The sequence below is a fragment of the Ahaetulla prasina genome, chromosome 7 (assembly GCF_028640845.1).
Source record: "Ahaetulla prasina isolate Xishuangbanna chromosome 7, ASM2864084v1, whole genome shotgun sequence".
In the NCBI taxonomy this organism is placed as follows: Eukaryota; Metazoa; Chordata; class Lepidosauria; order Squamata; family Colubridae; genus Ahaetulla; species Ahaetulla prasina.
Genome location: NC_080545.1, coordinates 44,386,905 through 44,411,335, shown reverse-complemented (window position 1 = coordinate 44,411,335; position 24,431 = coordinate 44,386,905).

Sequence of the window (24,431 nt, the reverse complement as noted above, 5' to 3'; positions counted from 1 at the left end):
GAAGAGTTGAATCGGCCTATAACTTCTGAGGAAATTATTTTGGTAATAAAGCAATTAAAAATAGGGAAATCCCCGGGCACAGATGGACTTACAGCAATATATTATAAAAAGTTACAGGATGAGATAGTTGGTCCACTTATGGAGTTATTTAATCAGATACTGATGGGAGGTGAGGTGCGACCATCATGGAGGACTACTTTTATTTCATTGATACCAAAAGAGGATCAGGATTGTACTAAGCCTGGGAATTATAGATCGATTTCACTCTTGAATAATGATTATAAGATTTTTGCGAAAATAATGGCAAATAGGTTAATGGAAATTGTACAACAAAGGATTCATACTGACCAGTCTGGTTTTATAAAAGGGAGACAAATGAGGAATAACATTAGGCAGATAGTGAATTTATTGGAATATTTGGAAAAGAAAAATCAGATTCCGGCAGCGTTTATATTTTTGGATGCAGAGAAAGCTTTTGATCGTTTGCATTGGGAATTTTTATTTAAATTAACAGACAAAATGCAATTTGGAAATGGTTTTATACGAATACTTAGGGCAATTTATGGAGAGCAAACAGCTCAGATAATAATTAATGGTAGTTTGACAGATAGTTTTAAAATTGCGAAAGGAACCTTTGGAACCTTTACTGGATAAGATAAGAGAGTTAAGGGAGATAGAGGGTATTAGAATTAGAAGACATGAATACAAAGTTAGAGCATTTGCAGATGATTTGGTTGTTATGTTGACTCAGCCTATAAATTCGAGTGTATATTTGTTGGAAGTAATTAATCAATATGGAAGGGTCTCAGGGTTTAAAGTGAATCAAAATAAAACAAAAGTGTTAACCAAAAATATGATTAAGAACCAGAAAGAAAAACTAGAGGAAATAACAGGATTTGAAATTGTAAAAAAAGTTAAATATTTAGGAGTCTTTCTTACTTCATCAAATGTAAAATTGTATAAGAATAATTATGATGTGTTATGGAAAAAAATTCAGAAGGAAATGAATACTTGGAAAAAATTACAATTATCTTTGTTAGGAGAATAGCAGCTATAAAAATGAATGTTTTGCCTAAATTCTTGTTCTTGTTTCAGATGATACCAATAATTAAGAAAGACAAAAATTTGGAAGAATGGCAGATTGGAATTAATAAATTTATATGGGAAGGGAAAAAAGCGAGAGTCAAAATGAAAATAATGCAAGATACACGGGAAAGAGGAGGATTAAAAATGCCTAATTTAAAACTGTATTATGAAGCAGTTGTTCTTTCGGTAATAAGTGATTGGTTTAATTTGACGGAGGAAAGGATTTTGAATATAGAAGGTTATGATTTATTATATGGTTGGCATGCATATTTATTGTATGATAAGAAAGTAGATAAAGCTTTTAAGAATCATGTGTTGAGAATTTCTCTTCTGCGTGTCTGGAAAAAATATTATTATAAGTTAAATTATAAAATTCCCATATGGGCAAGTCCTCGGCACGCAGTAGAGAATATAAATATAGAACAGGAACAAGAAATGATTACTTATAAAGATCTTTTATACAATGAGAGGGGAAATCTACAATTAAAATCTTTGGATACATTAAAAGAAGAAGGGAGGAATTATACTTGGTTTCAATATGGACAGTTAAAGGCTAGATGGAAAGAAGATCAGAAAATTGGTATTATTCAAAATGAAGAAAATTTGGTTAAACAAATTAGAAATCAAACCCAGGGGCATATAAAGAGATTGTATACTGTGTTGATAGAAATAGATTCTGAAAGAGATTTAATAAAGGATTGTATGATAAAATGGGCACAGAATATTCAAGAACCAATAATGTTGGAAACATGGGAAAAAATTTGGGTTAGAAATGTTAAATTTACATAGCGCAGAATTTAAGGAAAATTTTTATAAGATGTTTTATAGATGGCATTTAGATCCTAAGAAATTATCATGTATGTATCCAGATATGCAAGCGAAATGTTGGAGATGTAATTGTGATGATGCTACATATTTTCATGTATGGTGGACTTGTAAGAAAATTAAGTCTTTCTGGATAAGAATCTGGTGGATTATGCAGAATGTTCTGAAGAAGAAGATAAAGTTCCTACCGCAATTTTTTCTTTTGGGAATAACAACGGACTGTACAGTGATTGAGACTAAGTTGATTTTGAACTTAATAACAGCAGCAAGACTGTTGATTGGACAATATTGGAAGAAAAAAGAATTACCCACAATAGAAGAATGGATATTGAAAGTTTCCAATTTGGCTGAGATGGCTAAAATTTCAGCCTTCTTGAAAGACAGTACTCAAGAAAAATATTTAAATGAATGGAAGAACTGGATTGATTATATTCAAAATAGATATCAGATTAAGAAATTTCGGATTGCCTTTGAATGAAGGATTTTGTTTTTGATTTTAATGAAAGAAGTCAGGTTATGTGGGAGAGAAGGATTATAATTGTGTTAGATTTTAAAAATTTAATGTATGACTGTTTGTTTAATGAACTATACCTTGTATTTGCTCCGGGAAGTCGGGGGGGGAGGGGGTTTTGGAGGGAGGGGGGAAGGTGGGGGAGGGGGAAAAATTTAATTGTTGTTTTAAAACTTTTTCAATTAAAAAAACAACAACAAAGGGTAGGAGCTGCCACAGAGAAGGCTCTTCCCCTGGGGGCCGCCAGCCAACATTGTTTGGCTGACGGCACCCTGAGGAGTCCCTCTCTGTGAGAGCACACGGGTCGGTGGGAGGAAAACGGTGGCAGTAGGAGGTCCCATAAGTAACCCGGTCCTAAGTGTCAGAACCTATTAGAAATCACTTTTTTCAGCCCTCTCGGTAGTCCCTATGCACATAGGGACTGCCCAGAAGACTGAAAAAAGTGATTTCTGACAGGTTCTCACACTTTTGACCAGTCCTCACACTTACGACCGATCATCATTTATGCCTGTTGCAGCATTTTTAATAACCATGTCACTCATGTCACAACTGCGGTGCTTCATGTGACCAGGTGGGTGAGGCTAGGTGGTCATTTAACATAGCTTCTTTGCCCTAATGACAGTTTGCTACAATGTTTGTAAGTGTGAAAAACGGTCATAAGTCACTTTTTCAGTGCCATGCTTGTTAAACCAATTACCAGAACAAATCCATTCTCCCTCCCTCTTTCTCTCCATCTCTTTCTCCCTTTCTCTCTTTCTCTCCTTAATCTCTCTTTCTCCCTCCTTCCCTTTCTCCCCCCTTTCTTCTTCATCTTTCTCCCCCTTCTATCCTTCATCTCTCTTTCTTTCCTTCATCTTTCTCTCCATCTTTCTCTCCTTAATCTCTCCTTCTCCCTCCTTCCCTTTCTCTCCATCTTTCTCCCTTTTCTCTTCTTCATCTTTCTTCCCCTTCTATCCTTCATTTCTTTCTCTCCTTCATCTTTCTCTCCATCTTTCTCTCCTCAATCTCTCTTTCTCCCTCCTTCTCTTTCTCCCCCCTTTCTCTTCTTCATCTTTCTCCCCCTTCTATCCTTCATCTCTCTTTCTCTCCATCATTTTCTGCCCCCCTCTTTCTCTCCATCACTCTTTCTTCAGATGGGGTAGGGTAGGCTGGTGCTGCGTGGGTGGGAGGCAGCCGCAGGGCAGTGCTGCTGGGTGGGCAGCAGGCCGAGGCGATTGACACATGCTTTGCTGCCCACCCGATCCAAGCTCCTCGCTAGCTGCGCTTTAATCGCTGGCTAGAGAGATGCTTGGATGCAGGCAGGCTTCTGTCGAATCGGATCCATGCACCCCACTCCCCACCCAATCCAAGTGCCATGCGATTAAAGCCCCCACCAACCGAAGCCTGCCTGCATCCAAGCATCTCTCTAGTCAGCGATTACAGCGCCTCACTGGCCACATGGCCAGCGAGGCGCTTTAATCGCTGGCTAGAGAGACACTTGGATGCAGGCAGGCTTCTGTCGGATCGGATCCATGCACCCTGCTCCCCACCCAATCCAAGCACCACGCGATTAAAGCCCCCACCGACCAAAGCCAGCCTGCATCCAAGCATCTCTCTAGCCAGTGATTAAAGCGCCTCGCTGGCCATGTGGCCAGTGAGGCGCTTTAATCGCTGGCTAGAGAGAGGCTTGGATGCAGACAGGCTTCGATTGGTGGCCTCTCTGCCCACCCGATCCAAGCGCCACGCGGCCGCCGACAGACACCGGTAAGTAATGGTGGGGAGGGAAGGGGCAAGAGGTGGGGCGAACCGGCAATTTAACAAACAGTTCAGCCGAACCACCTAGAACTGGCAGAATCCCACCACTGCATAACATGTAATATTTTCAACTAGAATAGAACAGAATAGAATTTTTATTGGCCAAGTGTGATTGGACACACAAGGAATTTGTCTTTGTGCATATGCTCTCAGTGTACATAAAAGAAAAGATACCTTCATCAAGGTATCTTTTGTTGTTCTGAGGATGATTTATGTTATCCAAAAATTTTGATGCAGATTATTCTTAAGTATAATTTTTATTTCATAACATCTTGTATAAAATAAAATCTTTGCTCAGAATATATATTCCTCATGGATTTATAAGACTAAAATGTACCTCCAAATTTCTAGTAAAAGGAATAAAAGAAAATCCATGTTATAATGGCAGAAAGAAGTAAAGATAATGATGGTAATTTTTATGGCTATACATTTGAGTTGAAATAGTTTTGAACAGTAATTTTTAGCAGCAATATTTAATGTAATATTTAATGCAGATAATTCCTTGACATTCTACTAAGATCAGTAGTTCAAAGGACAACTACCATTTACAAATTGTCTTTGCTGGGTAATCTAGTTTAATATGAAAAAATGCTTTTCCTGTTCCAGATATGCAATCATTGAATGTGCATGTATAGTGTGTGTGTGTGTGTGTGTGTGACAGAGAGAGACACAGAGACAGAGACAGAGACACAGAGAGAACAGTGCTGTTTTAAGTTTTTATTCAATCTAATGAAAGATTTAAAAAAAAATTTTCAGAGAGGCAAAGAAGTTGGGCCAGATAATTGCTTTTTCCCTAGTTATAACCTGACCCAAAGATGAATTTTATATTTCATTGATAGTAAAATAATTGGTCTGTCTCAGCAGATAGTTAAGATATATTGAGAATTAGAGAAGTGAGAATTAGAGCAGCAAGATATGAACAAAAACAAGATATACATCTATGATATATTATGCCTTATTAGTAATTTTATATGTTCCAAAACCTATTGATAGGATGTATCACTATTTGTATAAATTAGAGTTTTACTTATTTGGATTTTAAGTATTTGGCAATAATTATACCAAGGATATGTTTTTCTTTTGTGGATGCATACAAAAATCAACATAAAAAAGTGGGTAAAATTCCATAATCAACACTATTGCAAACTGAGAGGTAGTCTGATGTTTGAGTAGTAAACTTTTGGCAAGTTGGAAAATATGTTTCAGCATAGCATAAAAGTAGTTCATTAATCGATTTAGCACTTCAGCTACATCACACTCATCTGTAAACTGATTCTATAATTGGTTCCTAGATGAATTGGGCAAATATTTACTGTTTACTGAGCAAATATTTACTGTTGGACATGGTTTGATACTTTTTGATGGTTTAAGGTTTGTTTAAAATTTAATTAGTGTCAACATCTACAATGGCAATTAGGTATTGCAAAGTTGGAAAAAGTATCGTTTTCTTTTTCTTTTTTTCCTTTTCTCTCTCTTTTGTCACAGTGTTACTTAGGGAAGTTTTAGGCTTTTCTTTGAAGCTTCCCTGAGGTGTTTACTTTGAATTAGGGTTTAATTACAGTTTACACAATTTCTCTCTCTGCAAGCTTCAAGTCACTTACAACATTTAATTGAATCATCTTTGAAGAAACTTCCTATTTTTCTTGATTCATAAATCTGTCTGCCTAAGGCACACTTTGAAATCTAAGCCTGTGGAGAGCTGTTTATAGTGAAAGCAGATGTAGGCTACCTCAGGACTCAGGACTGTATCTGTGTGACTTGTAAACACCCTCTTTTGTGTGTGTGACCTCCAGAGCACCTATTGGTAGAAACTACTGTTATCATTTTTTTTTTCTGAAGTGGGATATAGCCACAGTAAGAGCTTGTTAAGTTCTTTGCAGATTGGGTTCTAAATTAGCTGAAAATACATTTAGTATGCAAATATATTGCATAGTTGTTATAAATGTTGTAAATATAGTGTTGTAAATGTTGTACTTTGATGAACGTATCTTTTCTTTTATGTACAGTGAGAGCATATGCACCAAGACAAATTCCTTGTGTGTCCAATCACACTTGGCCAATAAAATTCTATTCTATTCTATTCTATTCTATTTTGCTGGAGACTAAGCTATTTCATCTACTGTTATAAAAGAAATTTATCATTTCCTGTCCCTTAAAAATGTACTAGAAACATGAAAATCAGTGCAGTTGTAAGCAGGGGTGAAATGCTCCCGGTTCGCACGATTAAGTAGCGATAGCAGCTGCTGGTTTGGAAGACCGGTAGCAAAAATCCCCCCCCCCCGCGTCTGCTGAGCCGCACCATCAGCAGAGGTTTTCTTTTTATTTTTAAAAGTTTTTCTTTAGCCAAAACATGCCTTTAAAAATTTAAAAAAAACCCCTCTGATGATCACCGGGCTGAGCAGAGATCATCAGAACACTTTAAAAGTTTTTTTAAAAAAACCCTCTTCAGCCAAAGGGGAAAAAACCAAGAAAAAAAAACGAGGTTTTAAAAGCCTCCTCTGGCAATCCCAGAGGAGTTTCCTGATCCTCACAGGCTTTTAAACTCACTTTTTAACAGCCCCCACTTACAAGAGCCCCCACCCATGCCCAGCCAATTCCCCCTCCTCACTTACCTATAATTACTGCTCTTTCGGGCTGGCAACGCCATGCTTTCTTCAGCTACTGAAGAAAAAAAAAAGCTTGCTTTGACTTCCTGGTTTGCTGGCTGAGGAACTCTGGGATTTGAAGTCCACAATAAAATAAAATAAAATAATAAAATAAAATATTTGTGCAGCTTTCTGAGATTTGGTGTGTTTCTGTAGTGTTTCACTCTAACTACACAAACACACAAAATCTCAGAAAGCTGTATGTGGCATTTTGTGTGTGTGTGTGTGTGTGTGTGTGTGTGTGTGTGAGTTGTGTGTGTGTAAAGTGTGAAAGTTGGTTTTTGATACCTCTTATTGTTTTTTATACTTCGTTTATTACTTTTATTATTTATTGTTATTGGCCATGCCCTCCCAGTCATCTGACCACCAAGCCACGCCCACCAATTAAGCTATGCCCACAGAACTGGTAGGGAAAATTTTTAGATTTCACCCCTGGTTGTAAGTGTCAAGGCTTATACTAATGGGCCAAGATTTTCCCCAGATACTCCAATAAAGTGCTTTTTTTTTTAATTTTTTGACATGCACATCCAGGAAGATGGATAATTGCAGCATCTCTGCTTTTGTTACATAATCCAAACATTATTTATGTTTGTTTTTCCACTAATCCTGGAAGAGAGATGCTGTTCCCAAATAAAAACTTTTCCTTTGATGTGAGACATAGTCCCTCAACTACTAAGCATGCTAATTAATGCTGAATAATTAAACGAAGAATGATACTTTTTTACTTTAAACCCCATTCCGTCACATTCTCTATATGGCAGGAATAGTATAATAAATAGCAGTGCAATAAGCATACAGATTAGTCAAATCATATATATGCATACAACTATGCTTCCAATAAAAGGGAATTATTAAAAGATGAAATATAAAATGAAATATGTCATAGACAACAGACAACTAACATTTCCTTTTCACATTTCATTGTCAATGACAAAAATATTTCAACTACAATCTTGTTTATTACACTTTTAAAAGCAAGACCAGTGAACAAGGAAATAAATTCAGGAAGATTATAAATGCTTTCCCCAATGAAATAAAGTAAGGGTACAACATCAAATTTGCAGATGACACCAAGCTGGCAGGAATAGCCAACACTCCAGAAGATAGGCTCAAGATACAGAAAGATCTTGACAGACTTGAACATTGGGCGCTATCTAACAAAATGAAATTCAACAGTGAAAAAAGTAAGGTTCTACATTTAGGCAAAAAAACCAAAATGCACAGGTACCGGATATGTGGTACCTTGCTCAATAGTAGTACCTGTGAGAGGGATCTTGGAGTCCTAGTAGACAATCATTTAGATATGAGCCAGCAGTGTGCAGCAGCTGCCAAAAAAGCCAACACAGTTCTGTGCTGCATAAACAGAGGGATAGAATCAAGATCACGTGAAGTGTTAATACCACTTTATAATGCCTTGGTAAGGCCACACTTGGAATATTGCATTCAGTTTTGGTCGCCACGATGTAAAAAAGATGTTGAGACTCTAGAAAGAGTGCAGAGAAGAGCAAGAAAGATGATTAGGGGAATGGAGGCTAAAACATATGAAGAACGGTTGCAGGAACTCGGTATGTCTAGTTTAATGAAAAGAAGGACTAGGGGAGACATGATAGCAGTGTTCCAATATCTCAGGGGTTGCCACAAAGAAGAGGGAGTCAAACTATTCTCCAAAGCACCTGAGGGTAGAACAAGAAGCAATGGGTGGAAACTAATCAAGGAGAGATGCAACTTAGAACTAAGGTGAAATTTCCTGACAGTTAGAACAATTAATAAGTGGAACGACTTGCCTGCAGAAGTTGTGAATGCTCCAACACTGGAAATTTTTTAGAAAATGTTGGATAACCATTTGTCTGAAATGGTGTAAGGTTTCCTGCCTAGGCAGGGGGTTGGACTAGAAGACCTCCAAGGTCCCTTCCAACTCTGTTATTATAATATTATTATTATCCACCTACATTCTTAGAATAGCCTATAACACTTCTATTTCTCTTGTAATTTCCTGAGGGTAGAACAGAAGCAATGGTTGGAAACTATTATTTTCGATCTTATACAAGAGGTGGGTATGGACCTGATGTGCATTTCGGAGACTTGGTTGGGCACGGAAGGGGGGGGTGCCCCTTGTTGAAATGTGCCCACCGGGCTTCTGAGCATTTCATCAGCCGAGGGCCCAGGGTAGGGTGCAGGGGTGGCCGTTGTTATTAAACGAGGGTCTGGGACCGAGGGAGGTCACTGTACCACAGATAGCCGGATGTGAATCCCTCTTTGTGAAGAGGGGTCAGGGGATACAGGTGGGCTTGCTGATCACATACCTGGCTCCTTGCGGCGTGACAGCAGCCCTGCCCGAACTGCTGGATGTGATAGCCGGGATGGCGGTTGAGACCCCTAGACTTATGGTTATGGGGGACTTCAACCTGCCATCGACCGGTGAAGCATCTGCTGCGGCTCGGGAGTTCATGGCTTCCATGACGGCCTTGGATCTGACCCAATTAGTTGATGGTCCCACTCACATTGGGGAAAACACTCTGATTTTTGTCTCTGGACAGTGGCTGAATGATCTTGAATTAGGGGATTTAGTCACTCAACCCTTTCGAACCACCAACCCACACCGCAGGGAGACAGAACCGACTCATTAGTTCTGTCCCAGGTGCTGATGGACCCAGAGAGATTTCTGACAGAGCTTGGGCCATTTCCTGAGGCTCTGGCTCACAGCTCAGCTGAGGAACTTGTCGCTGCCTGGGAAAGGGCAGTGACGGGGGCCTTAGACTGCGTCGTGCCTTTGCGGCCTCTGACCCGGCACCGATCTCGACCAGCTCCTTGGTACTCTGAGGAGCTGAGAGAGATGAAGCACTGGAAAAGACTTCTATAGAGTGGTTGGAGTGGTTGGAGGACCAGCCGTTCTGAATCTGATCAAACACTAGTAAGGTCGCATATTCAGACCTATCTAGTGGCGATAAGAGCGGCGAAACGTGAGTATTTTGCCGCCCTTATTGCATCGGTAGATAACCACCCAGCCCCTCTGTTTAGGGTGACCCACTCTTTCAGGGAGCTAGGGAGGACCCCTTGTAGGGACGTGCTGAGGATTTTGGACAATATCTGCACGATAAAGTCGCTCCGATCCAGGATGGGCTGGACTCAGATTGGGTAGATTCGGATGGGATGACAGAGACAGATCTTGGAGATATCATCTGGGAGGAGTTTGACACTGTGGCTCCCAAGGACATGGACAGGGTATTGAGAGGCTGAATGCAACCACATTCAGTAAACCACAATGTTTATTGGATCTGTGTCCCTCCTGGTTGGTAATGGCCACACAGGAGGTTACACGAGGCTGGCTTCGGGGAATTGTTAACACTTCTTTGAGGGAGGGTGCGTTCCCTACCGCCCTAGAAGAGGCAGTGGTGAGACCCCTCCTCAAGAAGCCTTCCCTGGACCCAGCTGTCTTAGCAAACTATCATCCGGTCTCCAACCTTCGCTTTGTGGTGAAGGTTGTTGATAGTGTGGTGGCGCAGCAGCTCCCTCAGTACCTGGATGAAACTGTCTATCTGGACTCATTCCAGTCCAGTTTCCGGCCTGGGTACAGCACGGAGACGGCATTGGTCGCATTGGTGGATGATCTTTGGAGGGCCCGGGACAGGGGTTGTTCCTCTGCCCTGGTCCTATTAGATCTCCCAGCGGCTTTTGATACCATCGACCATGGTATCTTGCTGCGACGGCTGGAGGGGTTAGGAATGGGGGGCACAGTTTTTCGGTGGTTCTCCTCCTTCCTTTCCAACCGGTTGCAGATGGTGTTGGCGGGAGGGCAGAGATCGGCCGCGAGGTGCCTCTTATGCGGGGTGCCACAGGGGTCAGTACTCTCGCCTCTCCTGTTCAACATCTATATGAAGCCGCTGGGTGAAATCATCCATGATTTTGGGGTGCGGTGTCATCTGTACGCTGATGATATGCAGCTGTACATTTCCACCCCTAACCACTCCAACGAAGCTATTGAAGTGATGTCCCAGTGCCTGGAGGCCGTGCGGGTCTGGATGGGGAAAAACAGGCTCCAACACAACCCTTCCAAGACCAAGTGGCTGTGGATGCCGGCATCCCGGTACAATCAGCTGATTCCATCGCTGACTGTAGGGGGAGAGTCATTGGCCCCCATGGAGAAGGTCCACAATCTAGGCATCCTTCTGGATTGACAGCTGTTGTTAGAAGAGCATATGACAGCCGTCGCCAGAGGAGCTTTTTATCAGGTTCGCCTGATATGCAAGTTGTGTCCCTTTTTAGACTGGGATTCCCTATGCACAGTCACTCACGCCCTCGTCACTTCCCGCCTGGACTACTGCAATGCTCTCTACATGGGGCTCCCCTTGAAGAGTACCCGGAGGCTCCAACTGGTTCAGAATGCGGCCGCACTGGTAATAGAGGGAGCAACTCGAGGCTCCCATATAACACCTATCCTGCACAGGCTGCACTGGCTTCCGGTGGTCTTCCGGATGCAATTCAAGGTGTTAGTTACCACCTTTAAAGCGCTCCATGGCATAGGACCGGGTTATTTATGGGACCGCCTGCTGCTACCGGTGGCCTCCCATCGACCAGTGCGCTCCCATAGGGAGGGTCTCCTCAGGGTGCCGTCAGCCAGACAATGTCGACTGGCAACCCCCAGGGGGAGGGCCTTCTCTGTGGGGGCCCCAGCCCTCTGGAATGAGCTACCTCCAGGGATGCGCCAACTCCCTGACCTCCGGACCTTCCGATGCGAGCTGAAGATTCCATTGCGCTTTTATTCCATTGCGCAGGACTGGCCTAATAGTTTTTAACGGGGTTTTTATTAGTTTTTAGAATTTTCAGCCAATTTCAAATCAGTCTTTTAAATCTGTTTTTGTCGTGTCCCAGTCCCCCTCCGACGACCGGGTCTAGGAAGTCCGTATCAAATGTGGCCACGAAGCCTCTTCAGCTTTGCCAAATTCCTTTCAGATTTCTCAGGGCAGGCAGGAATCCAAGTTGTGACTTCAGCAAACGAAAAAAGACTTTGCTTGACTCAAAGTTGCTTGACTCAAGCTGATCCTTTATATAGGCTGTAGGGTGTGGCTCCATGACTCAGCATTTATCCAGGCCTGCCCCTCCCTTCCTTCTGCTGACGTTGCCTCTCAGATCTCTGGAAGCGGGGATCCATCCACTGTGAATTCCCTTCCTCTGGCTCTGCTGCCGGTAATTCTAGCACGTTGGCTCCCTGCTCACATGCTGTACGAGTTAGGTTTGTTTGTTCATTCCTGACATTCTGTCCGGGCATGGGGCCAAGGCTGGGGGCTGGAGGCATGCCAGGCCATTCCTCTTCATTATCAGACTCTGAATCTGATAGCAGGCCCGGGAGGCAACAGGAGGGGCCCGGCTGAGGAGAGGAGGGAAGGTGAGGCACAACAGTTTTTTTAATTTTTGTATCTGTTGTTTTTATCAGGCTGTAAACTACCCTGAGTCCTTTGGGAGAAGGGCGGTATAGAAATTGAAATAATAAATAAATAAATAAATAAATAAATAAATAAATAAATAAATAAATAAATAAATAAATAAATAAATAAATAAATAATCAAGGAGAGAAGCAACTTAGAACTAAGGAGAAATTTCCTGACAGTTAGAACAATCAATACATGGAACAACTTGCCTGCAGAAATTGTGAATGCTTCAACATCGGGAATTTTTAAGAAAATGTTGGATAGCCATTTGTCTGAAATGGTGTAGGGTTTCCTGCCTGGGCAGGGGGTTGGACTAGAAGACCTCCAAGGTCCCTTCCAACCCTATTATTATGTTAAATCAGGGGTGAAATGCTCCCGGATCGGACCGGCTCACACGATCCGGTAGTGATGGCAGCTGCTGGTTTGGAAGACCGGTAGCAAAAATCCCTGGCCCCGCCCCCCTGCCTATGCTGAGCCCCACCATCTTTTTTTTTTTTACTTTTAAAAGATTTTGCTTCAGTGGAAACATGCCTTTAAAAGTAAAAAAAAGCCTTTGAGGATCTCACCCCTCAGCTGAGATCAGCAGAGCCTTTAAACTTAAAAAAAAATTTAAAGGCTATTCTGGGGATCTCACCTGAGTTCCTCATCAGCAGAACCTTAACAGACTTAACAGTTTCTACAGAACCTTCTGTAGAAAACATGTAGAAAACCTCCTTTTAAGAGATTCTAAGGCAATTACCTGATTACTGATCGACCTCATGGCTTTTTTCCCCAGCCGGAAAGCCCCAGTTTCGCTTTCAGCACCAGACAGAACTAATCTAAACTTAGCTAATCTATTTCATCACTGAGTGATTAATGCTGTCTGGCTTTCCTGGCTGAGGAACTCTGGGAATTGAAATCCACAATAAAATAAAATAAAATAAAATAAAATAAAATAATAAAATAAAATAAAATAAAATAAAATAAAATAAAATAAAATAAAATATTTGTGCAGCTTTCTGAGATTTGGCGTGTTTCTGTAGTGTTTCACTCTAACTACACAAACACACAAAATCTCAGGAAGCTGTATGTGGTATTGTGTGTGTGTGTGTGTGTGTGTGTGTGTCAGTTGTGTTGTGTGTGTGTAAAGTGTGAAAGTTGGTTTTTGAGTTTTTGTGGCTGACTGAAGTGTGAAGTGCAGCTGCTTTTACATTGTGTGTGAGTCAGTTGTGTTGCGTTGTGTTGTGTTGTGTTGTGTGTGTGTAAAGTGTGAAAGTTGGTTTTTGAGCTTTTTGTGGCTGTGTGAAGTGTGAAGTGCAGCTGCTTTTACACTATGTGTGAGTCAGTTGTGTTGTGCTGTGTTGTGTTGTGTGTGTGTAAAGTGTGAAAGTTGGTTTTTATTTATTTATTTATTTTTCATATTTATATACCGCCCTATCTCCCTAGGGACCCAGGGCGGTTCACAGGCAATTAAAAATACATATAAATACAAACTAAAATGACAATTAAAAAAACTTATTCTATAGCCGAATTATTAAAAAACAATATAAATAATAAAAACCCATTTAAAACCAATAAATTTAAAATCTAATCCAGTCCCGCGCAGATGAATAAGTGTGTTTTAAGCTCGCGACGAAAGGTTCGGAGGTCCGGAAGTTGACGAAGTCCTGGAGGGAGTTCGTTCCAGAGGGTGGGAGCCCCCACAGAGAAGGCCCTTCCCCTGGGTGTCGCCAGATGACACTGCCTAGCTGACGACACCCTGAGGAGTCCCTCTCTGTGAGAGCGCACGGGTCGGTGAGAGGTATTCGGTAGCAGTAGGCGGTCCCGTAAATAGCCCGGCCCTATGCCATGGAGCGCTTTAAAGATTGTCACCAACACCTTGAAGCGCACCTGGAAGGCCACAGGTAGCCAGTGCAGTCTGCGCAGGATAGGTGTCACGCAGGAGCCACGAGGGGCTCCCTCTATCACCCGCGCAGCTGCATTCTGGACTAACTGGAGCCTCCGGATGCCCCTCAAGGGGAGCCCCATGTAGAGAGCATTGCAGTAATCCAGACGAGACGTCACGAGGGCGTGAGTGACCGTGCATAAGGCATCCCGGTCTAGAAAGGGGCGCAGCTGGTGCACCAGGCGAACCTGGTGGAAAGCTCTCCTGGAGACGGCCGTCAAATGATCTTCAAAAGACAGCCGTTCATCTAGGAGGATGCCCAGGTTGCGCACCCTCTCCATTGGGGCCAATGACTCGCCCCCAACAGTCAGCCGAGGACTCAGCTGACTGTACCGGGATGCCGGCATCCACAGCCACTCTGTCTTGGAGGGATTGAGCTTGAGCCTGTTTCTCCCCATCTAGACCCGTACGGCTTCCAAACACCGGGACAGCACTTTGATAGCTTCATTGGGGTGGCCCGGTGTGGAAAAGAACAGTTGGGTGTCATCAGCGTACAGCTGGTACCTCACACCGAAGCCACTGATGATCTCACCCAGCGGCTTCATATAGATGTTGAACAGAAGGGGCGAGAGAATCGACCCCTGCGGCACCCCACAAGTGAGGCGCCTCGGGGCCGACCTCTGCCCCCCTGTCAACACCGTCTGCGACCAGTCGGAGAGATAGAAGGAGAACCACCGATAGACGGTGCCTCCCACTCCCAATCCCTCCAACCGGCGCAGCAGGATACCATGGTCGATGGTATCAAAAGCCGCTGAGAGGTCTAATAGGACCAGGGCAGAGGAACAACCCCTATCCCTGGCCCTCCAGAGATCATCCACCAACGCGACCAAAGCCGTCTCCGTGCTGTAGCCGGGCCGGAAACCGGACTGGAACGGGTCTAGATAGACAGTTTCATCCAGGTGCAGGGGAAACTGATATGCCACCATACTCTCTACAACCTTTGCCGCGAAGCGAAGGTTGGAGACCGGACGATAATTACCTAAAACAGCTGGGTCCAGGGAGGGCTTCTTGAGGAGGGGCCTCACCACCGCCTCTTTCAAGGCGGCCGGAAAGACTCCCTCCAACAAGGAAGCACTCGTAATCGCCTGGAGCCAGCCTCGTGTCACCTCCTGAGTGGCCAGCACCAACCAGGAGGGGCACGGGTCCAACCAGGAGGGGCACGGTTTTTGGTACCTCTTATTGTTTTTATACTTTGTTTATTATTTTTATTATTTATTGTTATTGGCCACGCCCACCCAGCCATCTGACCACCAAGCCACGCCCACCAATTAAGTCATGCCCACAGAACCAGTAAGGAAATTTTTAGATTTCACCCCTGTGTTAAATGCTTATGCTTATATATCAACAACAGCTGGTCTCAGGATGTAACTATAATATATAAATTCTGTGATGAAAACTTAGAATCTTTACTTATCAACTTTAAAACATTTTACTGTCCAAGGAGTTCTCCTCATTTCTACTAATTGCTGTTTATGTCCCCCCACAAGCCTGTTTAAACAAGCATTACAAACTCTATCTTACCAGATTATGGAGGCTTAAGCCTAATATCCCGATTCACTGGCCATTATTTTGGGAGATCTAAACAAAGCAAACTTAAAGAAAGAGCTACCAAAATACTTTCATCATATTAATTGTCCCATTAGAGGCAAGAATACTTTAGACCGGGATAGTCAACCTTTTTATACCTACTGCCCACTTTTGTTAGTAGTATCATTTTCTAACCGCCCACCCGGTTCCACAGTAATGGTGATTTATAAAGTAGGGAAGTAACTTTACTTTATAAAATTTATAAAGCAGAGTTACAGCAAGTTAAAGCATATAATAATAATTACTTACCAAATACTTTATGTCGGACTTTCGCTAAGTTTGGCAGAATAAATCTTTATAAAACAACTTACTGTAGTTAAATCTATCTTTTTATTTATACTTGCATACATAGAAGCATGAAGTCTGATGAAATTACATTTAATTAATTAAACTATTAATGAGATCCCTGAAGCTAATGCTGCAGAACTAAATACTGGATCTCTGGATCAATTTTTGTAAGGAACAAACAAAGGTCTCCTCTTTTGGAAATATTCAGGCGGTTTCTTTCTTTGGTCATAACATGATTAACAGCACTAAAGCCTGATTCTACAAGATATGAGGTAGGGAAAGGTATCAATAAACTGAATATCATTTTCCACATATTTGGATATAAGACAGGCATTTTTTTTATTTATCCATAGGTTTTCATATCCACCACTATCAAATTTATGTTTACTTTCTTCATCATATCTAATTTCTAACAGTTCTTCTTGGCAAGTTGTATTGCGGTAAAAGGATTTTTCATCCAGTCATACACCTTCAATTTCAAAATATCTTCAAATCGTTTTTCCATGTCCAATTTAAGTTCATTGAGGTGGCTACTGAATCTGTCAATATCCTCTGGAGTTACATCATCTTTTATAGATGATAATTCAGGAAACTGATGAAATTCTTTCTTCAATAGATTATAACGAAGTAGTTCAAGTTTGTCAATAAATAATGACACAATACTTTGGCAACCTATAAGAGTTTTATTAGCCCCTTGATGCTGCAAATTGACATCATTAAATCTCTTGAAAATATCTGCCAAATAAAAGACATCATTCTTTACTGTTTTTACTGTTGACACAGATTGGTCTCATTATTACTTTCAAAAAATTGTATGATACTATCATATAATGCTACAAAACTAGCCAAAGATGTACCCTTTGACAGCCACCAAACTTCTGTGTGCAAAAGTAACTTAATAAAATCTTCATTATTATCCTGGCAAAGCTGTCGAAACATTCTATCATTTTTTGCATTGGATTTGATCTTGTTTACAGCTCGAATTATTATAGTTAATGATGAATGGAGACGTACTTAGATGTTTTCCTACAAGATGTTGCCTGTGCACCACACAATGAATACATAAAACGTTTGGCACTTCTTCCTTCAAATAAGCAACAAATCCACGATAGCGACCTACCATTGATGGTGCTCCATCAGTAATGCATGCAACAATATTATTCAAAGGAATATTATTTTTTTGTAAAGTATGATTTCACAGTATTAAATCTAGATAATCCTCTTGTATCTATAATTAGATTTATTGTGAATAGCACTTCTTCTCGTAATGTATTGTTTTCATCAAAATAACGTACATATGCCATCAATAAAGCATTATTATCTGCAATGGTAGACTCATCCAATTGCATGGAAAATGAAGAGTTTTGGAGAATACTTATAAGTTTTTTTTCAACATTAACTGCCATTTCTTCAATTTGTCGCTTTACTGTGCTATCGCTTAGGGGCAAACTTTTTAAAATTTCAGGTATATCCTGATGCATTACTGTTGAGATAAATTCTTTTATAGAGGGTATTATTACAGTTTCTCCAATATTATAGCTTTTACCACTTTTTGCAATTAATTGTGAAATGCGATAAGTGGCAATTAATCCATCTTCATTTGCTGCATGTTGTTTCTTAAATGATGCAACGATTGTTGAACAATTTTGAAATTTTTTATATATTTCCTGAAAATATTCAATGGGCTTGTCCTTATCATTTGGAAGCTTTGTAGAAAGATGTTCTCACAATTGACTTGGCTTCATTGCCTCATTGGATAATGTTTTATGACACAATAAACACATTGGATGTTGTTTATTTACAACAGATTCTATGAAATCCATCTTCAGATACTCTGGCAAATAGCCACGAGCGTATTTCTTTTTTTGAGATATGGGCTTTTTGAGATATTATTTCACAATATTTTGTTTGAAGCTGTCGGCACGTGCTCACTCTCACAAATCTAACTGCATACTGACCAGTGCAACCGCAAACAAAAGAGCCTTTGCCATGTATTGTTGTCTGCGCATGCCTCTCACTCATCGTGGATTGGGATTGGGGGGGGTGCCGGCTACCAGCTCTGCTTGTCTGTTACAGCTGGGAGGTGTGGGGGGAGATGCGCGAGCTATTCTGGGACGAGGCTTTTTTATTTGCGGTCGCACTATAGCGCCATTTAGTTTCACTTACATAACGTGAACTAAACTTATGCATGGGCGATAGAAATAGAATATTTTCAGAAATTTAAAATGTCACGGGAAATTTTATGAAAACCTAATGAAAATATTTTTAAATAATACTATGAAAAAAATTTTAAACGTCAATTAAATTAAAAAAAAGGAAAGTGCTTCAGTATTGGACAAACCCCTACCGCCCACCATGAAAGCTGGAATGCCCACTAGTGGGCGGTAGGGACCAGGTTGACTACCACTGCTTTAGACCATTGCTATACAACGCTAAAAGATGCTTATCGGTCCTTACCATGAGCAACTGTGGGACACTCTGATCATTGCATGATTCACCTTGTACCTGCTTACAGGCAAAGACTTAAAACCACAAAACCAACAATTAAATCAGTGAAGACCTGGACTGAGGAGGCAAAGTTAAAGCTACAGGCCTGCCTTGACTGCACTGATTGGAATGTTTTTGAAGATACCTCTGCAGACCTGGATGAACTCACAGATACTGTAACATCATATGTCAGCTTCTGTGAAGACCTATGTGTACTGACAAGAAACTTGCGAATATACAGTAACAAAAAACCTTGGTTCACAGCTAAACTTAAGCAGCTATGTCATTCCAAAGAGGAAGCCTACAGAAAAAGTGATAAAATGCACACACCAACAACAGCCAAACCTCCTACAACTGACCCCATCCCATTGGGTTCACAACCCCTAGTGATCACAGAAAAGGAAGTGCAAGATCTATTTCACAGACAAAAGCCAGGAAAAGCTCCAGGCCCAGACAAGATAACTCCTTCTTGCTTAAAAGTCTGTACTGACCAATTGGCCCCCATCTTCACCCATATATATAAGCAAATATATTTTAATCTGGGCCAAATTTAATAAGTTTTTAAAATATTATTTTATCTTGTATTTATTCTGTTGTTCTGTTTTATCTGGCTGTAAACCGTCCTGACTCCTTCAGGAGAAGGGCGGTATAAAAATCTAATTAAGTAAATAAATAAATAAATATCTTCAATAAATCGCTAGAGATGTGCTATGTTCCTTCTTGCTTCAAATGCTCTACTTTTGCAGCAAATCCTGTTACCAGTTCAGGACACAAAACCATGAAGGGTTGGAGAACTCAGGTTTATTTGCGCAAATGGTTCAGTCCATTCACATGGTAAAGTCTGAACCCCGAGTTAAGCCCAGGGTGTGACTTTTATACTTTTTGCAACTCTAGCCTCACTGGAGGTGTTTCTCTTACAGAGCAAAGCATTACAAAAAGGAGAAGTTCATATTATTACATTTCCATATATGAGAGATATCTTCCACCATCCGTTACTTTCGGTATACACGTCTTACAATATTTTCTGTTACAGGAATATTCTAACACATAGGTCAACAGACACATCATAACATTTAGCAAGTTCTCTGTACTTTCTAAAAGCTTGCAACATAGTGCTTCTACAAAACAACATCACTTCTGCTTATACATGATAAGTATATTTCTATAAGCCCTTTAGATTTATAAGTATTATCTTGAGGGGTATAGGGGTACCCTTAACTTTAGGGGGTCTACTTCACTATTATCATCCCAGTGCCGAAGAAACCCACCATCAAGGAACTGAACAACTACAGACTGGTCGGTCTAACATCTGTAGTTATGAAAACCTTTGAAAGGCTGGTGCTATCTCACTTGAAAACCATCACGGATCCACTGTTAGACCCCCTGCAATTTGCATACTGAGCAAATAGATCAACAGATGATGCTGTTAATATGCACTAGATCCTATAACATCTTGACTCTCCAAAGATCTACTCAAGGATCCTTTCTGTAGACTTTAGTTCAGTATTCAACACCACCATTCCAAACATTCTTCAAACTAAGCTAAACCTGAACACACTTGTAAATGGATCATAAGCTTTCTAACAGACAGGAAGCAGCAGGTAAAGCTAAGCAGAATCACATCAGATACCTATACAATTAGCACAGGGGTCCCACAGTGTAAAAACAAACTTTATTAAAACAGCTGAGAATTACTTCATTCTCAGTGTAGTCCAACTAAATTAAAGCAAATTCCTCCCAACACAATTCCTCAGTCCTATCACCAACCTTGGTCCAATTAGGCAAACTACCAAAGGCCTTTCTTCAGAAGAATTCAAAAGACACCAATACGAAACAAATGCAACAATACAAAGCTATCAAAATTGTTTTCCAACAAAGAGTCCAAACGCTGTTGCTGGTCTTTTAAGCCTTATGGGAGGGGCCAATCATCTCTTGGCCCTACTCCTGAGTCATCCTCTTTGCTTTAGCTGCTCTTGCCTTCTGGCAGCTCTTCTCACGCATGCATTAGGAAGGCTCCTCCTGTTCCTCTGCCTCACTACTGTCAGCCTCTGGAGGCTCTGGAGTCCACACATCACTCCCCAATGGCCCTGGCCCCACCTCTGCCTCCGACACAGAGCTCTCATCCGGGCTTTCCCAAGCCTCCAGGACTGGCCCATGCTCTTCCTCAGCTTCATCATTGTTTGACTCCATTGCCCGCTCCGCAGGCTGCTGGTGGACCACAACAGCTCTCTCCACTTCTCTTTTCTCTATGTACAAATGACTGCATTTCAAACAATCCATCTGTTAAACTACTGAAGTTTGTAGATGACACAATTGAGACAATGATGGATCCACATATAGATGGGAGGTTGAACAACTAGCCTCATGGTACGACCAGAACAATCTGGAACTGAACACATTCAAAACCATAGAAATGGTGGTGGACTTTAGGATAAACCCTCCCATACTGCCATCACTTACAATACTAGACAACATAGTATCAAAAGTAGAGACCTTCAAATTTCTAGGTTCTACCATATCTCACGACCTAAAATGGACACCCAACATCAAAAATGTCATCAAAAAAGTACAACAAAGAATGTTCTTTCTGCACCAACTCAGAAAGCTGAATGCCCAAGTAGCTGCTGATCCAGTTCTACAGAGGAATTATTGAGTCTGTCATCTGCATCTCTATAACTGTCTGGTTTGGTTCTGCAACCCAACAAGACAGACACAGACTTCAGAGGATAATTAGAACTGCAGAAAAAACAATTGCTACCAACCTGCCTTCCATTGAGGACCTGTATACTGCATGAGTCAAAAAAAGGGGCTGTGAAAATATTTACAGACCCCTCACATCCTGGACATAAACTGTTTCAACTCCTACCCTAAAAATGACAATATAGAACACTGCACACCAAAACAATTAGACACAAGAACATTTTTTCCTGAATGCCATCACTCTGTTAAACAAATAATTCCCTCAACACTGTCAGACTAGTTATTACGTCTGCATTACTATTAATCTCCTTATCATTCCTATCACCCATCTCCTTCCACGTATGACTGTATGACTGTAACCTTGTTGCTGGTATCCTTAAGATTTATATTGACTGTTTCCCTATGACTATCATTAAGTGTTGTACCTTATTATTCTTGATGAAGGTATCTTTTCTTTTATGTACACGGAGAGCATATGCACCAAGACAAATTCCTTGTGTGTCCAATCACATTTGGCCAATAAAGAATCCAATCCTATCCTATCCTATCCTGTCCTATCCTATCCTATCCTATCCTATCCTGTCCTGTCCTGTCCTATCCTATCCTATCCTATCCTATCCTATCCTATCCTATCCTATTCTGTTCTAAATGCCAAATAAATTTCCTTTCTTTGCCAAGACTCTCCTCTCCCAGATGCCATTTTTACTTGCTCCTAGTATGGATATTAAAAGCAACACCCACCCATCCCCACTTTTATTAGGTGAGTCAAATCTTCAGTTAATTAGAAAGGTAGGAAATTAAGCACACAAAATAAACTTCACATATGACAAGAAATGCCATTAATTCAAACTAATCCCATTTGAGAAAAAACAATGACTATTTCAACTTATCAGAGATTTCATATTTGGAATCATGGTTTATTTTGAGTGGATCAGAGGCACATTAGAATGTGTTGTCATCATATGAAATCTGGAAATATATTGACTACTAAAAGCCCAGCAGCACAGACATTTTCTTAGGGCTGGTTTTAGTCATTACAATACATGATACTCCAAATTTAAGAAATTACATCATGCCAGTCATAATAAGCCATATTTAAGTGTGACTAATAAGGAAGATGTGTTTGAAAAGGATTATTAAGGATTAATTTGACAAGAGAATGCTCACTTCAGAGAGATGATGGATTTTAGAGAAAGGTAAGAACCTGTTATATAGTGGTTAAGATAGAGATCTGCATAGCTCCACATTAAAAATCATTTTAATTAAATGATTTTAATCATTCAAAACGACCTTGACCATCTAACTGCTTGGTCTAAAAATTGGCAGCTCCAAATTTCAACCAGCAAATGCTCAGTCTTACATATAGGAAAAAAGAACCCTAAAACTAAGTACACACTAGATGGACATTACCTTACAGACGACCCCCATCCTGTTAAAGACCTTGGAGTTTTCATGTCAAATGATCTAAGTGCCAAAGCCCACTGCAACTACATAGCAAAAAAAGCTCTAAGAGTTGTAAACCTAATTTTGCGTAGCTTCTTTTCCAAAAACACCACACTACTAACCAGAGCATATAAAACATTTGCTAGACCAATTCTAGAATACAGCTCACCTGTTTGGAACCCTCACCACATCTCTGACATCAATACAATTGAACGTGTCCAGAAATATTTTACAAGAAGAGTTCTCCATTCCTCTGAAAACAACAAAATACCTTATCCCACCAGACTTGAAATCCTAGGCTTAGAAAACTTGGAACTCCGTCGCCTTCGACAAGACCTAAGTTTAACTCACAGAATCATCTATTGTAATGTCCTTCCTGTCAAAGACTACTTCAGCTTTAATTGCAATAATACAAGGGCAACCAATAGATTTAAACTTAATGTAAACCGCTTTAATCTAGATTGCAGAAAATATGACTTCTGCAACAGAATCATCAGTGCTTGGAATACTTTACCTGACTCTGTGGTCTCTTCCCATAATCCTAAAAGCTTTAACCAAAAACTTTCTACTATTGACCTCACCGCATTCCTAAGAGGACCATAAGGGGCGTGCATAAGCGCACAAACGTGCCTACCATTCCTGTCCTATTGTTTTTCTTTTCTTCTTCCTATATATGTTTATATGTGTATATACTATATAATCTTTTTGTATGATGTTGTGACAAAATAAATAAATAAATAAATTAAGCAAAGGCAGTGGTGGGATTCAGCCAGTTCGCACCACTTTGGGAGAACCGGTTGTTAACTTTCTGAGCAGTTTGGCAAACTGGTTATTGGAAGAAATCATTAGGGCAGAGAACCGGTTGTTAAATTACTTGAATTCCATCACTGAGCAAAGGCCTTCACAGTGATAATTGCCTGTACTTGGCGGGCTTTATTTTAGAGCCATCAGTGACAAGCAGTCCTTTGTTTAAAACTTCTCTCAGCTGTATCCTGAAATCTTGCTTGTGAACCTTCTGTGCTTTTGACCCTTGACCATATGCTAAATAAACTGGGCTAGAAACTGGGTAACCAAGTCAGGTACATACCAAGTCAGGTAAGTTTTTAAATATTTGTATCTCTGACTTTCTAGCTACAAGAACAATCAGGCCAATACTTTATCATGTAAAGTATTGTTTGCTACTTATCCTATGTCCCTTTTTCTGGAAGGGTGGTGGAATGGGGCAGATGGGAACATTTGACTTATTGGAAGAACATCCTGGATCATGAGTGCTCTTAGGAAAACAGAAAGTAGTTTAACCTCAACATTGTAAATTGTTTTTCCAAGGATGTTGTTGTTGCTGCTGCTTCAGCTGCTGCTGCTACAGCTACTGCTGCTATTATTGGGGCCTTCGAATACTGATGATGCATATCTTTGCAACCACTTATGAGGTTCTGTTTATGTCAAGGGTTGCCTGCAAATCATTTGCCAATGCTTGTGATCTGCTCACAAGTTTTCCAAGACTAAGGCCACATGGAAAAATACATCTTAATGTTCATTTAGTTGCTCAAATACATCTTCTTACTTCTTACTACTTGCTATATCATTTCGGCTCTCTGGAGTCTTTGGAACTCCTGGGACAGTTTGGTATCTTCCCCAGCAATTACTGTTTTTCTGCATCTTTCATTTTTTACAATGTCAACTTTTTCTTTTCTTCTTTATGCTATTATATATTT